At 35.6% G+C, this 14,630-nt stretch overlaps 1 pseudogene; it reads left to right on the forward strand.

The window, feature by feature from the left end:
* Positions 1 to 648: 648 nt before the first annotated feature.
* Positions 649 to 1,235, forward strand: LOC143402171 (large ribosomal subunit protein eL19 pseudogene; annotated as a pseudogene).
* The last annotated feature ends 13,395 nt before the right edge of the window (positions 1,236 to 14,630 follow it).

Genomic DNA, 14,630 nt, shown 5'->3' on the forward strand with positions numbered 1-14,630 from the left:
CCGGACAGCAGAGGTATATATGCTTAACTAACTACACACAGCTTAACTTAATTAACATCATATAGATACAGCAGTTAGCCAATAAGGAATCCTCATCATCTTAATGGCTCACTGACATTGCTTCACAAACCACTCCTCCTGGCAAATTGCCAGGCGCCATCTTGACTTGATTTGCATCCCCACCAATGTATTAAATTATACTTTTATAAATATTTTATATTTAAATAATATACATATAATATATTTTATATATGTAAATACTATATACTATATATATATATATATATATATATATATATATATATATATATATATATATATGGAGAGAGACAGAGAGAGAGAGATTCAGGGATTACATTCAGGATGTTTGGTCAAATATGAAAGATGAAAAACTAACATGATTCACTGAACTCTTCAGAAGCAAGCTAACAAGTTTAAGTAAACATGATCTCTGTATCATGTAACCATTTGTGCACTGTTAACAAATGAAGACAATTTTGTGAATATAGAGGTACATTATATACATGTAACATATTACAAGTATTTAATGTTTAAATCTTATATATATATATATATATATATATATATATATATATATATATATATATATTATGAAAAGCTTCAAACTATATTGGGCTCTTTACTTTCATGGCTACAGGAGCAGCCAGGAGGACACTCAGGCTTCAGAAGAGACTTGCCTCCAGTGTCCTCTGCTGTGGCAAAAAGAAGGCCTGGTTGGATCTCAATGAGACCAATGAACTCTCTAATGCCAACTTTCATCAGCAGATCTGGAAGCTGATCAAAGATAGGCTGATCATTCACAAACCAGTTTCTGTTCATTCTGGGGCTCCATGCCAAAACAATACCTTGGCTCGCCAGAGGCACAGGCATGTGGACATCGGTAAGCAGAAGAGAACAGCTAATGCTCCAATGAAGGGGGAAAGTCACCTGAGTGAAGAGGATACAGATTCTGTGTAGGCTACTCAGAGATTCTGTGGATCTAAGATTGACCACCACATGTATCACAGATTCTACCTGAAGGCAAAGGGCAATGTGTTCAATAACAAGTGGATTCTCATGGAACATATCCACAAGCTGAAGGCAGATAAGGCCAACAAGAAGCTTCTGACTGAGCAGGCTGAGACCAAGGAGGAAAACAAGCTCTATGAGGAGCACTCCAGGCCAAGGAGGAGCACATCAAGACTCTGTCCAAGGAGGAAGACACCAAGACATAAAAATCCCTCTTGTGTCTGTACATAGAGGCCTCTATGATTATATAGCTACTCCTTGAAATAAAAAAGCTTTATCTATTAAAAATTATATTATACCACAATTTTAGAAGTTAATGGTTTTATAAATTGTCTTTTTTACAATAAAAGAGACAAAGTTAATCTGGTCTTTGAATTGTAAGTTTTAAAGAAGCCAAGTTACTTTTTTAAAAACCAATAATAGATCAACACTCTCCAAATATTTCTGCTCTGTTGCACATACTTTAATATTTTTAATCTTCAACACAGTTCTGAACTTCTTTCACTATTACATAAAATGTTCAAATTGTCAGCATTGAATTTTATTGGAAATGTAAAATTTTCTTGTTGAAACCCATGTCCTGAAAGACTATGGACATGTTTTAAAAGGTAAATACTGAAATGTAACTAAACCATATTATTCAGAAAGAACTCTAAGTGCATCCTGGTGATGGTTACTGGTAAAAACTGGCAAATCCAAAAATCTTAGTACAAGAATATGTAAATGTAGTTGGCAACCTTTGGCTGATATGGGAAAAAAAAGCTAAGCTCTTTTTTACAGCCATATAATTCATATGGTAAAGATTTTATTTTAACCATTGTAGGTAGAAATACTATTTCTATACTTAAGCACTTAGCTCCAGTCTAGAAAATAAAGTTTCTTCTGGCTAATTCTATCAGTTTGACAACTATATTTTGTTGAAGATGAACTAAAAGAGACTGCTCTTTCATATGGGAATGAGAAATCAATGGATCTTTAAATCATCACACTGTCTTTATAAATTCCAAAACAGAAAATGTAGCAATGGGCATAATGAGCTCAGGAGGCTTAGAGAAATCATGGCCTGTTTGGACTGCAATATTTTCTGTACTCAGAAAGCATTTCAAGAATTCAAAGCTGAGCAAGATCTAGACATCTACTGAATTCTTATTTTTCAAAAGCACCTTGGCTCCAGGGCAAGAAATTAATGTTTCTTGACAAAAGGGACAAGTGCCTTTCTTTCTTTTTTTCTTTTTTTTTTTTTTTGGTACTAGGATCTGAATACAGGTGTGGTTTACCACAGAGCTACATCACCAGACCTTTTTTATTTTGAGTTCTTCCTAAATTTCCCATGCTGCCCTTAAACTAAATATTTTCCTACTTCACTGAGATTACAAATATGTGTCACTGTACCTGGTGTGTATCAACATTTTTAAAAACTAAACTTGAATGGCATTTAATTAAATGGTCAAGTTTGAGTTCATAGATGCCTAACCTTGTAGATCAACTAGGAGTTTATTTGAGTTTGTTGAGTTAGATGAAAAGTGCTTAGAACAATACCTGACCTAATAAATTCTCAGTACACTGAACCATCACCTGGTTAAGATCAACATTTCTTATTGTGTACTGTATTTCATGGGATAGTGGAACTGTGTGCCTTGACACTTCTCTGACAGTTTTGCCAATGGCCCTGTTCATAGCCCACAGTTCTCATCCCTGCCGCCTAGACCTTCTCCCACATCCTTGGGCAGTGGTTGGCATACAGGTGCACACCAGCATCATTTGCAGATCACCATCTCATCTGACCTCCTTATTTACCTGAGGCTACTGGCCTCTCTTCCCTGGTTCCCAGGCAGTGCTCCTGTGATTTGCTGTCCTGGGACATTCTCCACATTGATAGAAGGGGGCTGAGCCATTGTGATTGGGTGGTAACCACCAAAGCATTTATACAGTCCTGCAGAACTTCTAGCACCATAAAAAGTGCAGGCTCTGCAGCCAGCTATCTGGGTGCTGGCCTAGCTTCTGCTCCAGTTCTGCCCTGGGCATGTCCATTGCACTAGTCCTACCTGCCTTCCTCTGTCAAGACCAATTCCTATGTGGAGATCTATTGGCATGTGGTCTTAATGATCTACAAAGGAATGGGATTAGAATTACCTGGCATGTAATAAGCAGTCAAAATTAAAAATTTTAACTTATCATTTTTAATATTCCTCATTATGAGCCCTAGATCTTGAGATAGTACAATAAATGGAAGCTATCTGGGCTTAAATTCTGACTAATTGACTCATTAGGAGCACAATTTGGAGCACATTATTAAACTATGATCAGCCTGTTAGGCTATGGAATTAATACTACCTACTTCATAACGCATAGTTGTTACAGAAGTAAATAAGATAAGTGGAATTAAGCAGTTTGTATAATGCCAAGCATATAATAAATAGGAATTTCTAAACTTCAGTGCAATGATTTTTAGATCTTATGATTACTGATACCAGATTTCAGATCAAAGTTATCATATAGGGCCCTAATTTTATATATCAATTGGAATTTAGCTCTACTAGTATCTAGAACTGTAGTAACAACAGTAGTTTTTTAAATCAGTGTTTATGAACTCTTGCAATAAAATATATTAGAAAAAAGCGAATGAAATATAGTTAACTTTAAAAAGTATATTCACATATGCGCATAATGAGCTAAAGGCAGACCACAGTCAAAAAATTTAGAAATCCTTATGAAATTCAGAAGTCTAGTTTGACCCCTGTTGAGCAGTTAGTCAAAAAGAACTTTCACTGTGTTAACACACCCCTAGCTTGGCTTTGTTTCTTGGAAAAATTTCGAGTCTGTTATTTTAGTGCTGTGCTATTATGTATTAGATGAACTAGTTTTCCTGGTTGTTTTTCTATTTGTAACATTTGATTGATAATCCACAGAGATTTGTACACAAGAGTTGGGACTTCTAAAGTCATCAGGATGCTTTTTTGTACATACACAGCAAAGAAGCTATTTTCCAAATGATGCTATTTTGCCAACATCATGAATGAGATGCTGCCGATTTGACTGGCTTGGTAGAAGGTCCTCTTTTGGTTTCAGGATGTTCTCTTGTGGGTCACAATTTGCTAAGTGTTTTTTTTAACATGAGTTGTGTTGAATTTTCTTGAATTTTCTCTAACACATCTACAATACCAGTACCTTGATGTGATGCTTCCTTTTTATCAGTATTGTCTAATAGACCTTTCTGCCATGACAGAAATGCACGGTATCTCCACTGCACTGTCAGATATGATAGTTACCAGCCTATGTGGTTATTGAACTCTTGAAATAACTGGTGGAACTGAGGAATGGATATTTGATTTTGTGGAATTTTAATTAATTTAAATAGTCATACAAGGGTTTTGGTTCCTGTATTGAATGACTAATATGTAGGTTAGCAGAAGACACTTTAATTGGTATTCATTATAATTTTCTTTTCCTAATACTTTTCCTTCCCTTCCTTTCTTCTCTTCCTTCTCTTCCTTTCTTCCTCCCTCCTTCACACTCTTTCTCTCTCTTGCTTTCTTTCTCTATTCCTTCCTTCCTTCCTTCCTTCCTTCCTTCCTTCCTTCCCTCTAGCACTGGAGCTCAAAACAAGGACCTCAGCATGCAAGAAAAGTGCTCTACTACTGAAACACATCCCATCCTTCAGGAGAGTTTTCAATTAGAATCTCCTGAAAGAAAGCTGGGTGTACAAATATGAAAATCACAATTTTAGAAATGGGAGGTCCATGCCTTCAATCCCAGTGGCTTGGGAGTGTTAGACAGGAGGATTATAAGCTCAAAGCCAGTCTGAACAAATTAGAGAGATACTGTCTCAAAAAATAAGATCTTTGAATGTGAGTCAGCGGTTAAGCTCCCCAGGGTTCACTCTCCAGTACCACGGGGAGGAAAAGAATTTTACAAATGGGAAATAACATTTTTGAAACAATACAATTTTCACAATTTTAGCTTCAATTTAAAAATTTACTCCTATTTTCAGACTTTAATTACAGGGCATTCTGCTATTTTTTTTCTGGAAAACCGTGGTACTTGAATAAATCTGACTTTTTCAAATGTGAAAATATAATCCACTGAGAGTTAGCTGTCAATTTCTGATAGTATTAAGTTGTAAGTTCCACAAAGAAAGAAAGGTTTTTTGTTTGTTTTTAGTACTGGAGATTAAACCCAGAGCCAGGCACATGCTAAGCGAGCACTTAACTGGGAGCTTTATTCCAGCCCAGTAAGTGTTTTTGAAGATTGTTTTGTCTCTGTTATCTAACATAGTGACGGTATATAGTAAATATCATTAAATGTTTGTTGAATTATTATAATTAAATATCAACAACCTAAAGCTTTAAACAAAACAACAGTCCTTAAATCCTACAATACAGTAGTGACATCAGTTCATGTTTGTAGCAAGAAGGAGATGGGAACCAGGGCCGTGGATCACAGTGCAGTGATCCATGGCTGGTAGTTGAAACCTCAGGGTGCAAGCTGCATCAGTACAGGGCTCTGCCATGTGTATGGACACATGTTTGGAAATAGCCCAACTATAATCAATGTCTATTTACCCTGCAGTCTTAGGTTCAGAGTTAGAAAGGACTTTCCACATGATTTAAACCAACATTTTTTTCTCCAGAAGAATTTCTCTTTACATTGTACTTAAACATGGCTATGGTCTGAATGTGTTCTCCCCAAATGTATATGTTGTAACAATCACCATTGTGACCACTGAAAAAGGGAGAGAAATTTAGGATGGGATTAGGTCATGGGGCTCTATATTTTTTAACAGAATCAATGCCCTTTTATAACAGGCTTCACACATTATTGACATCCCTTTTGCCCCTTCTGCTTTCTGTCATCTAATGATTCAGCAACACATGACATCTTGGACAATGTGAATATACTTAGTGTTCCTGAACTGTACACTTCAAAATGGTTCAAATGGCAAATGGTACGTGTATTTTACAAAAAAAAAAAAAAAAAAAAAAAAAAAAAAAAAAAAACAAAAAAAAAAACATTGAAAGATGCATTTTCTATTGTTCAGTGTTTCCTGCTATTATTTAGTAATCACATTCATTAAGAGCACTAACCCAGCTGGCCACAGTGGCGCATGCCTGTCAGTCATTGGGAGACTGAGGCAGGAGGATTGCAAGTTCAAAGCCAGCCTCAGCAAAAGCAAGGTGCTAAGCAATCCAGTGAGACCTTCTCTCTAAATAAAATACAAAATAGGGTTATGGATGTGGCTCAGTGGCCAAGAGCTTAGGGGTTCAATCTCTGGTACCCAAAAAAAGAAGCACTAATCAAAATTTCACAGCCCTGTATTTGAGATTTGATTCTGCTTGCTGCATCTCTGGAAACTAAAAGCATGTACTTAGCTAAGCCTCAGTTTTCTCTTCTGTAACATAGGAATTATAAAATGCTTACTTCCCCACTAGAGGTTGCTGTGAAATTTCAACTTGGTAAAGTCTACATACACAAAAAAACTCAATAAATGTTAGCTCTGATTTTATTTTTAAGTTTTCAAACCAATATGATTCTTGTACTTTGTATAAGGAAGACTAAAAAAATGGCTTTAGCATTAAAAAGGCCATTTGTTCATTTCTCCTTAGTCCTTAATGTTACAGAGAACTATAAGACAACATGCTATAAAACACATTTCATATTATAGTCAAGTATGAGCCCATGTGTTGACCACTTAGTCAATAGTTAATAATCTTAAATTATCATACTCTAAGAGCCAACAATTTCAGAGAAGCCAAAATAACTTGATGTACTTGAAATAATTTACATATAATAATGTGTGTATAAACCTATACACATAATTTTTTATCAAGTATAACATGATCATAGTTGAGTCACAATATAGTTCACACACACAAAAGAAGGCTATTTTATTTTTTTTCCCTTTTACATCCTATTTTAGGCAAGATCATGAAACCCAGAAAATAACAGGAATGGACTAGTTTATAAAAGCTGGGTATTTTGTAAATGAAAGAGATTCACTCATCTGCATCTTTCAAATTCCAAACAATGAGACTTACTATACTCTCAAAATGAACATAAATAAATTATTGCTCAATTCTAATGATGTATACGTTTTAACTGGTTGATAGTCCAGGTAGAAAAAGTATGTAAAGTGTTTCCTAAGTCAAAATATTTCATACCAAAGGATTTTTTTTTTTTTTACTGGAAGTTGAAATAAGGGACACTCAACCACTGAGCCACATCCCCAGCCCTATTCTGAATTGTTTTTTTTTTTTTTGAGAGAGAGAGAGAGAGATAGAGAGAGAGAGAGAGAGAGAGAGAGAGAGAGAGAGAGAGAGAGACAGAGAAAGTTTTAATATTTATTTTAGTTTTCGGCAGACACAACATCTTTTTTTGTATGTGGTGCTGAGGATCGAACCCGGGCTGCGCGCATGTCAGGGGAGCGCACTACTGCTTGAGCCACATCGCCAGCCCCCCTATTCTGAATTTTATTTAGAGACAGGGTTGCTAAGTGCCTCGCCATTGCTAAGGCTGGCTTTGTACTTGAGATACACCTGTCTCAGCCTCCCAAGCTACTGGGATTACAGGCATGCATCACTGTGCCTGGCCAAAAGGAATGGTTTTAACAAAACTCTCATAATCCAAAGAGAAAATGCATTGAAATTAAAAATTTCTGAAGCACGCATTTTTAAGACCATTATAAAAAATATGAAAAAGTTTAAAAATTACATAAAATAAAAATTTATACAGATAAAATTAAGGGGTTAAAAACTATCAAATGTATTGAAATCATTTAAAGCCAAATAATACACAATTTATCTATATAATTTAAATTATAATATTATATAAATATATTTCATATTACATCATAACATATATAATATAATATAAATTAAATACAATATATTTATATAACATTCTCATTTATATTAATTTATATTATATATTTATTTTATTATACATAGATATAATAAAAATATATAAATTCTATATATTATATAATTTATATTTTTATTATAAATATATTATATATTATATATTCATATATACAAATTGTACAATATATAATATATTTATATTCTTATATATAAATTATAAATATTTATGTATCAATATATATAAATTACATATATTTCATGTAAATTATATTAATATAAATTATATATTTATATATTCAAATACATTTGAATTATGCATATTGATTGAAAATTATATGATATATAAAATGCATATACATTATATACACATGTGTGTGTATATAATTATATGATATATAAGATGCATATACATTATATACACATATAATAAATAAATAAAATAAAAATAAAATGCACATACATTATATACACATATAAAAGGGAGAGAAGTTTAGAATGGGATTAGGTCATGGGGCTCTATATTTATATAATATATATAAATATATATTTAATATATATAAATTAAATATAAATACATATTATTTTATTATAATATAATATATATATTTGCTCCAAAATAAAGCTCATTTTCCCCTACTCCCCCTATTTGTTGCAAAAAATATCATACATTAAGCATGCACTTACATGAATCATTTTATAGAGAAAATCATTTGAAATTTTAAAGTTATAATACTTATATATATGATATATAATACATATTATATATCATATGATATATTTAAATTTATATTAATTTATATTATATTATACATCATTGTAATATAATTATATAATATAATTTCTATTATTATTAATAAAATATAATAAGATTATTATATTTGTATAATTTATATTGATATATAAAATATATGAATCATGTGTAATTTAAATGATTTATAATATATCCTGTAGATATATGTAATTCTATAAATGTAGTATATAATATATAATGCATAATATATAATATATAAATATATAATAATTTAAAATATATAGTTTAGTAATTTGGCTTTAGGTGGTTTTAATGCATTTGATACTGTTTTATCCCTTAGCTTTATCCCTATAAATTTTTATTTTATGACAATTCCAAACTTTTCAGTATTGAAGTGCATTTTCTTTCTACAACCGTATTGACTACCATATGTAAAATTCATCAGTAGAATGCAATTAAATACAGATTTGCAAGCTTTTAGCAACTATGACAATATTAAAAAATTAATTGAATTGACAATGCTTACTTACAGACTATAACAACATACGTGGTCAAAGATGCACTAGAACATTATGTGGGAAGAAATATATTCATACCAAATCAAGATTTTTCACGCACTTGCATTTAGAATCATTTTATGAATGAGCACTAGGTTTACTCCAAAATAAAGCTCATTTCCCCTACTCCCCCTATTTGTTGCAAAAAATATCATACATTAAGGATGCATTTACATGAATCATTTTATAAAGAAAATAATTTGAAATTTTAAAATTATAATATTTATTTGGTGCACAACTTCCAAAACACAGAATTTAAAGACAATACCAGTGATGCACAATCATTCTATATGACTAAAACACTACCATTCTATATGACTAGCAAGCATAATACAAGGCCAAAAGGCAAAATACACACTTTGGCAATTCTATACAAAAGGGGTCTGTCACAACATTCTTTCATAAAATAAACACAATAACACAATACAAAACAAGAAAAAGAAAAACTGAATTTTGACAACCCTACACAAACTGTGGCATTTCAAATTCAAGGTCTTATAATTCTTCCATTTGTTTTAGCCTGAGTCCCTGGCACATTGGATTCATGTCAGGCAGGCGGAGCTCCTCAGAGTTCTTTTTAGGCTCAGCACCTGGCTGCAAAGCACAAGCTGATGTGCTGTTGCCTCTGGAACAAATTTCTCCACATGACTCAAGGGAGTAAGAGCTGTGCTAGAAGGCACTGCTGCTGAAGGTGAACTGGTCTCTCCTCAGTCCCCCTGACTTTGCTGGTCGTGGTAGGTGGTTTGCAAAATGTTGTCTCGAGATGGAGCTGCAGTGTTCTGGGTGCTCTTGCATGAGCAAGAGGGTAAGAATGAGAGGACTGTCTCTCTGATGCCTCTCTTGCTGATCTGGTTGGCATGTTGGGCTGTGTGACACTGCTGAAATAGTCACCACTTACCCTGATGCACATTGTCACTTTTTCCTGGGGTGCACTTGGCACAATCACTGCACTCGTGCCAGTTAAGTTCTTTTGTGTTTCATTGTTGTCCCTGAGGTTTTTGTGGAATTGCTGATCAAAGCCATTAAATTGGTAACCAACAGTAGTAGGGGTATCTTTTCTATTAAGTCCCTCAAGTGTAAGATTCTGGCAAAACTTGTCTGAATATACATTTCCCACATTTCTCCTGTTTCTCTCATTAGGAAAGCTTGCAAGATGGAACCTATCTACAATCAAAGGGAAATATTTGATCTTGGTGCTTGGCATAGGCCTCTGTATATCATTTGTTGCCACATCAGATTTCAGACTAAGTGGTTTTGTGGTTTTACACATATCGTCCATATTTTGGGATGATGATTTAAATTCTTTGTTATCTTACAAAGAAGAGATTCTTTTTAAACTTCATGGAGCTTGGTTAATAAGGAAGTGTGATTATTTATAGATGGGCACTCTCTTAAACAATATAGTCTTACATATTTTTCCAACATGATATTCTCAGTCATCTCTGCAGAAGAATTAAAAATACATACAGTATTAAAGGCACATTTTGAATTAAAGCATTATTTTTAAAATTTATCTTAATCAACACAACAAATAGCCACAAAGCACATAAAATTTTTTAAAAACCACTTCCTGAAGTTACTTGTTTTAATATACTACGTATGAATGAATATTTTCTGGGTTAGGACTTTCCTGATTTCAACAGGCAGACAATGGTAACTCTAGAACAGTAACACTATTCTGTACAACAAGGAAAGCCATATCCCGAATCCCAAGGACTTTGCCTGTCACTTAATCTGCTTTGCAGCTACATTTTGTTCATACTGTGGGCAACACACCATAGAGGACTTGAATGTTCTCCCAGCTGATCCACTAATACATGGCAACATCCAGTGGTCAAAGGAAGGTTGAAGAGCTGTCAAAATTGCCATTCTGCTACTGGTCTTGGTGACTCCAAGACTTACTTCCTTCTCTTTCTCCTCTAGTCTGGTCTCAGAGTCTCTGTTTTCTCACCTAGAACCCTACCTCCTCACACTCTTTTTTGCTGAATGTACCCCATAAGTTCCTGTTGCTAGAAAGGTGCAGCCCTCTGGCCATGATCCTCCTCTCCCTGCTGAGAAACATTAGACAACTGTGTGCCTTGCCAGTGGTCTGATGGCTTTCCAATGGCCCTGATCATAGCTGACAGTCCTCATTCCTGCCACCTGGTCCTTCTCCCATATCCTGGGTAGTGGTTTGCAGACAGGTGCACATCAGTATCACTTGCAGGTCATCAACTTATTTGACCTCCTTCTTCACCTGAGGCTGCTGGCTTCTCTTCCCTGGTTGCAAGGCAGTGCTCCTGTGATTTGCTGTCCTGGGACTTCTCCACACTCACTGAAGGGAGCTGAGCCATTGTAGTTGAACGGTAAACACCAGAACATACTTACAGTCCTGCAAAACTTTTAGCACCATGAAGAGTGCAGGCTCTGCAACCAGCTGCCTGGGTGCTGGCTCAGCCTCTGTTCCAGTTCTGCCCTGGGCAAGTCTATTGCACTAGCCCTACCTGCCTTTTTCTGTCAAGACAGGTTCCTACATAGAGCTATGATAGCATGTGGTGTTAATACTCTAATAAAGAAAAGACTCAGAATTACCTGGTATGTAATAAAAATTGAAAATATTTTAAAATTATTTATTGTTATTACTATACCTAACTGGGAATCCAATTTCACTGGACAGTGAAACAAGGTTACATTTAGGAATGAGACAGGATGAGGTTCAAATCCTGAATCAACAATAATTTAGGGACATGACCCTTGGCATTATTAACCTTCCTTCAGACTGTTAGATATGCCTTAAATGAGGCCAATGTTCATAGCACATAAGATCAAATCAGATAGATGGAATCAGTAAATCCAGTGCTTTTCTTTGAAGAGAGGTAATGGATTCTCTTTGTTTTCAGACTTTCTGAGGCTACAGTCATTGATATTTCATTAATTTTATATATCAAATTTAACATATATGGCTATATGTTAAAAAATTCAGATTTAGTTCTACTGAAGCAGTAATGAAAGGAAGATTTTCAACCCCCTTACCAGAAACCATTCACTGAAATAAATTGATAAAAAAAAACAATGAACAAAAGGACTGCGGCCATGAAAATGGAAGACATGTGTGCTAATGTGCTAAAGGTAGGTCACAGGTAAAGGGACATCAAAAATCTTTAGGAGGCTATTTTTTTTGAGTTTCAGGCATCCACCTTGTTTCTGATTTGACTTTAATTGATGACAAAGAAGTAAAGATGAAAATAAATTTCAGAAGGAGAAGAAAAATAATTTATGAATTTCAAGATATCTTTTCACGAGAAAGAAACAAAGCATGATATTCATCTAATGACATTCATTAAACTTTCTCAATAGCTAGCAAAGTTAACTAATAAAACCTTGAGGTTTGTACTTACCTCAAATTAATTCACCTTTTTTTAAAAAAAAAACAGAATGAAAATTGTAGGTGGGCACAATATTTTTATCTTTATGTATTTATTTTTATATGGTATTGAGCATCCAACCCATGGCCTCACACATGCCGAGGTAAGTGTTTTACCACTGAGCTACCATCACAGCCCTCACCTTGGTTTTTGATCACGACTTCTTAGCAAGGTTTGATATATGCAAACATATATGTTACATGACCACTCACCATTGAGACATGCATCACATTTTTCCAATGCACTTTTCTTGCATTCTGATTCCTCAAATAATGCAGCTGATTCAAAATGTTCAATTTTAATATCTGCAGTGTGGATATTCTATTGATACAAGAAAAGTTTTAAACTAAAGGCAAAACTCATCTTAAAATCAACAGTTCAAAGACTATTAACTTGTTAACATAAACACCACAAATTTAATGCAATTCTATAATGGTTAAAACTCACTTGCTTTGTAGAAAAATATTGTGACTTTGTGGAATGTTCTGGTGATATTACGGGTTTTGAAGGACAGCTTTTATCCACCCAAGGTGCAATAACACCTGCACTATATGAAACATTTTATGGCTCTAGGGACCCATCAAAGATTATCTGTGAGTTGGTAATGAGGAACTCCACAACAGCACCTGATTGGCATATGCAGCAAGGGAGGAGAAGACGGTCACAGGAGCAGTTGTAGGCCTTGTCCTCATGAGACAGGGTCCAAATACCACCCCCAATTTTGTGAATTCATCAGAATGGTCTACTTCCCTGAAAAGAAGAACACATAAAGTGTATGAGATTTGCCTATTAGAGGTCCTTAATGGTACATTACTATAAATTGAGAAGGGGGGAGAAAACATGGGCTACAGAAGACTACAAAACATTTGTCAAGGGTCAAGTTTGGTGGGTCTAGGGAAAGAATCATTTGTTTCATTATGATACTAACCACACACCAAACTGAGATTCAGAGTATTATATTAGGATAAAATGCATGTAAGTAGAAGGAACTACTAAACTCTTAGCAGCAGAAGGGTCAAGCACCAGGTCTAAAAATCGAGGAATGCAGAAGAAGAAGTTCTAGTGAGCTATGCAATGGATTTCCAGGCCACAGTGCTGTGGCCTGGAACTTAGTGAAGGGGGCCACTCCCCTCTTCAATATTCTGACTAAATTCTAACAAGGAATAAATAAGTTGAAGTACAGTAAATTCTACAGAGGCCTTGGAACATTTTCTACAAAGAAAGGCCCTGGGCAGAGCTTGAGTCCCAAGGGGGTCTGAAGTGACATGATGGATCCAGGTCTATCCTTGCCAGGAGTCCCACAAGGGTCATCAAGGCGGTCCTGAGCTCGACCTAAGCTGGAGGCAGGATGAACTCCAGGTTAACCCGTGCTCAGGCTCCCTTGCACTTCTGCATGGTGAATCAAGGCAAAGCCTGAGCTCTGGCAGGGGAATCAACTGGTGGCGGGATGGACAAGGACCTATCCTGGATCTGGACTCTCACAGATGTACTAGTATGTCCTGGACTGAGCTCCTGCTCCAGTTTGTATCTACTGGTGATCAGAGGCATCCCTACCTGAGCCAGAGCTTTGGAGGGGATCTGGGGGTAGGTGTAGATAACCTGGGCCAAGCCAGAGTTTCTTAAGATTAGGTTGTTCTGATAGGTAAACGTGGTATTGGGCAGAGTCTAAGCTCAGGCATAGGTCAGCCAGATACAGGAAGGAATTAGGCCTACCCTGGCCCAGGCTCAGCTGCAGGTCTGCAAGTCAGATCTGGGTTGTACTTGAGCACTGGAGGGTATCTGCCTGTGGGCAGAGGCAGTCCTGAGTCTGGATTCAGTTCTGGTTGGGGTCAGCTGGCAGTGGAATAGAAACAGGTGTACCTTGAACCGTGCTCCCCAGCTTGCTGTCAGGGCTGATCTGGGCTGGGGATGAATTCCTGCATGTGTCCACTGGTGGACACAGGCAGTCCTGAGTAGAGCAAAGAGTCCAGCGAGATCTGCAGTTGGGTGCAGAAAGTCTGGGGCTGAGCTGAGGTATGGGTCCATCCCACCA

This window comes from Callospermophilus lateralis, chromosome 6 (genome assembly GCF_048772815.1).
Source record: "Callospermophilus lateralis isolate mCalLat2 chromosome 6, mCalLat2.hap1, whole genome shotgun sequence".
NCBI lineage: Eukaryota > Metazoa > Chordata > Mammalia > Rodentia > Sciuridae > Callospermophilus > Callospermophilus lateralis.